At 50.2% G+C, this 3,710-nt stretch overlaps 1 pseudogene across 1 annotated transcript; it reads right to left on the bottom strand.

The window, feature by feature from the left end:
• Nucleotides 1–367: 367 nt before the first annotated feature.
• Nucleotides 368–2,327, bottom strand: LOC123799734 (heat shock factor-binding protein 1 pseudogene; annotated as a pseudogene). The gene is made up of 3 exons (XR_006781680.2): nucleotides 1,894–2,327; nucleotides 1,373–1,460; nucleotides 368–1,153 (listed from the first exon to the last, which is right to left on the bottom strand). The product of XR_006781680.2 is annotated as a heat shock factor-binding protein 1 pseudogene (transcript).
• Nucleotides 2,328–3,710: the final 1,383 nt, after the last annotated feature.

Raw genomic sequence — 3,710 nt, 5'->3', positions numbered from 1 at the left:
ATCTCTATGCCCAACGTGGGGCTCAAACTCACAGCCCCGAGATCAAGAGTCTCATGCTCTTCCGACTAGCCAGCCAGACGCCCCTCTTGCCCATTTTTCTGCTGAGTTACCTGTCTTGTTATTGTCTCATAGGAGTTCTTTCATATTTTGGCTTTGAACCTTCTGTTTCTTAGATGTGTTGCAAACATCTCTGTGGCCTGATATTTCATTCTTTCCGTGGTGCCATTTTACATCCAGGATTCCTTAAATTGAATGCAGACATACTTCTCCATCTTTTTCTTTGATTAGCACTTTTCCTGTTTTGCTTTAAAACTCTTCCTCTACCCGTGGTCCCAAAGATATATTCCTATATTATTTTTTAAAACTGTTGTGTTTTTTTTTTACACTAAAAAGTTTGACAATTTTATATAGAAACTGTCAGGTTTGAGTGTTTAATATTTAGAAGCATAACTGACCAAGGTCCAAGATGTGAAGTTACCATGTTCAAGAAACTGGGAGAATCACCCTATAAACTCACTGGACAGTATGTGATAAGAAGAATGCACACTCCAGGGGCGCCTGGGGGGCACAGTCGTTAAGCATCTGCCTTCGGCTCAGGGCGTGATCTCGGGGTCCTGGGATCGAGCCCCACATCAGGCTCCTCCGCTGTGAGCCTGCTTCTTCCTCTCCCACTCCCCCTGCTTGTGTTCCCTCTCTCACTGACTCTCTCTCTCTCTGTCAAATAAATAAATAAAATCTTTAAAAAAAAGAAGAAGAAGAATGCACATTTTATCAGAGAAAACCTGTCTACACATAGTAGTTGCTTCAAAAAGCTATTCGGTCTTCTCTTGGCTTGTAAAAATGGTATTCCGGATTTCCATGTAAATTAGCAACCTTCAACTCTTTGTTGTGGCAGGTATCTTGTCTTCACCTGCCAGGTCTTCCATCCCAGCCTGTGTCACGAGGTCTGCAATGTTTTTCTCCAGGTCATCAATGGGACAACTCATGTCCTCAATTCTTCCCATGATCTGGTCGGACGTAGTCTGACATTTATCTTGCATCTATTGCAGGAGTGTCTGCACGACCAAGGTGAGATCCTGTGGGTGCTGGGGTCAGCCTCGGCCATCTGCCCTGTTTCCAGCTTGGCAGTGAAGTCTCAACTGTCATCTAGACTCTAAAAGCATTATTGTTTTAGATGGCAACTTAACTTTATAATTTATTTCAGATCATAATTTATTTCAGACCATTCTCCCTATTGTTGCACATTTAGCGTGACCTTTTTGTTTTTTCAAATACTACTTTAAATGTTGTGGGAACAACCTCATGCAAGCCCTCTGGGACTCAGGAAAAGGAAGCAAGGGTGAGGTGGGGGTGGGAGGCATTGCCCGCTAACCTTCTAGCCTTGCTCTGCTCCTGAATTCCAGATGGTTCTCCTGATGCCTGTCAGCCACGTTTGCCATCATCACCGAAGTGGGGGGTGCCTATAGGGGAAAGTCAAGAGACCTGGGTTGAGACAAAACTCCAGCCACCCTGGCATTTGACCTTGACAGGAAAAGCACTCGACTCTCTTTGACTTGTCTGGAGATCAAGGCACAGAATCCTGCATCTGCAGACTGCCCAGTCTGGTGCCCTTTCCCCTGGTCCCCCACCACCAATCGGCAGTCAGACCAAGGTCTTGGCTGTTGTGTCCTGGAATGTTGCAGGGGCGGTTTCCTGGTGTGATTCACACACTGCAGGAATGTTTCAGTCTGACACAGACACTGACTTGGGGGAGGGGGACGAGGGTGTCCTCAGCCAGAAAGCTTCCTCGCTGCCTCCCCATGTACCCGGGGGATCTCTGACCTTCTGAGCTCATAGCGTCTCTCATCCTGGAGGGTCATCGTGTCCCCCCCCCCCCCCCGAAAGGGCGCTCACACCATCCTCTTTGCTGTTTCTCAGGCGATGCTGTTTCTCCTGCTGCGAGTCAGGGAGCATGCGTGTGTTTCTCTGCCTCTCCCCAGCCCCGCAGCCTGACACGGAATACACCCTCTAGCTGTGAGAGGGAGCCATCAAATGGTGTTTGGAGGAAGGATTCCGTGGTGGTCCAAAATGCACATCTCTGGCCTGAGTGCTGGCTGACTGCTGTCACAGAGGAGCGACAAAGGAGCTGGGACAAACTCCCATGGGCCAGGGCAAGTAGATTTTCAAAACCCAAGCCTGTGTCTCCAGTAAAGGCTCAGGTGTTCTCTGTGATATTTCCACCCAAAGGCCATGCTAACTGCCAAGGGGAAGTTAATCCCCTGAGAAGATCCTGTCTGTACCCTCCGAAGGTTTAGAATCGAAAGAGAACAACAGCTGGTATGAGCAGGGAGCAGAGTGGCCCCAGGAGCTGGGAGCAGGCTCTGAGCTGGAGTCAGGAAACCTGAGCTCCAGCCTGGCTCGGTCACCTGGTGCCCCGTGACACTGGGCCTCCTGGTGACTTCACCCCTGTGAGCTGGTGCCCGGATAGGCCCAGCAAGGGGCAGCCCTGCCCAGGCCCCGCACCGTGACCGAGTCAGAACAAGGAGCACATGTATACAAAAGTACTTGGAACAGCTGAAAGTGTTGTAATGACATGAGGATTATTAGACAGTAGAGCGCTGACATCGGAAAGGGGTGGGCCGCTGACACTTCTCGAGGTACTTTACTCAGTGGTAGGAACAATCCTTTATTTGTTCAGTACTTGAGAATTCACAAAGGGTTTCTAGGCTCTTTATCTCACCTGAGCCCCACAATAACCAGCGAAGCAGGGCAGGGATTATTCGCCCTGACCACTGAGAAGGTGAAGAGAGGGAGGCTTAGAGACCATGATTTTCCCATGGTCCTACAGTCACAGAACCAGGACTAAAACCCCCTTTCTGTTGCTCTCTCTGCTTCTTAGGATGGGCCCCATTATGATACTCCCTGTTTCAGTTGCTGCAACCCCATGGGGCAATTTCCCATAAGACGTGTGAACACATCCTAGCAGGCCCCAGAACCCCCATATGACTGGAAGGGATGGGGAGGTCAGGGAGAGAGTAAAGAAGGCTGTGGTTATCTCATGAGCAATGGGAAGTTACTAAAAGCAGGGGAAATACTGTGATCAGAGCTGTGTTTTGTTAAAAAAACGCTTTTCAGAATTCTCCACCTGTTCCTTCCTTATCTGCTCCTTTTCTCCTTCTCCCCTCTTCTTTCTCCTTCTCCTCTTTATTCTTCATTTACTTTGTATAATTCCCCAGTAAGAGAAAGAAAAGAAAATTCCGGGACCTTCCATCACCAAAACCCTTGGGTATTCAACCAGCTGGAGCCCTAACTGACTGGCTCCTTGCATTTATAGGACACAGGGTCCCGCCCAGAGACTCTCCTCTCCAGGAGGGGAGCTTCATGCTCCGGGAGCCAGGCCAGGATTCGGCGAAGGAATACAATGTAGCAGGCATGTACAGGCTCGAACCGGGTCCCTGGGTCCCTCCCTGGCCTTCTGGAAAGAGGCTTGCCTGCAGAACTGCCTGAAGTGGCCCAGAACCCGAGATCGCGGCAGGGTGCTCTTCTCCCAGGGTGTGCCTGCCACTCAGGGTTACGCGCTCCCCGGGCCACCAGCAAATGGCCAGGTGGCGGATGTGTACATCTGGGGTGGCCCCTCCAGGATGTCTGAACCCTCTTCCTCCCCAGCTGCCTTAAGTTACAGGCCTAACTTCCTCTCCATTTGCGTGTGTCCCACAGAGACCACGTGCCCC

The sequence above is a fragment of the Ursus americanus genome, chromosome 7 (genome assembly GCF_024610735.1).
Source record: "Ursus americanus isolate L20-20 chromosome 7, mUrsAme1.1.p, whole genome shotgun sequence".
In the NCBI taxonomy this organism is placed as follows: domain Eukaryota; kingdom Metazoa; phylum Chordata; class Mammalia; order Carnivora; family Ursidae; genus Ursus; species Ursus americanus.
Note: the sequence above shows the minus strand (reverse complement) of the source record. Positions and strands in the feature narration are given on the sequence as shown.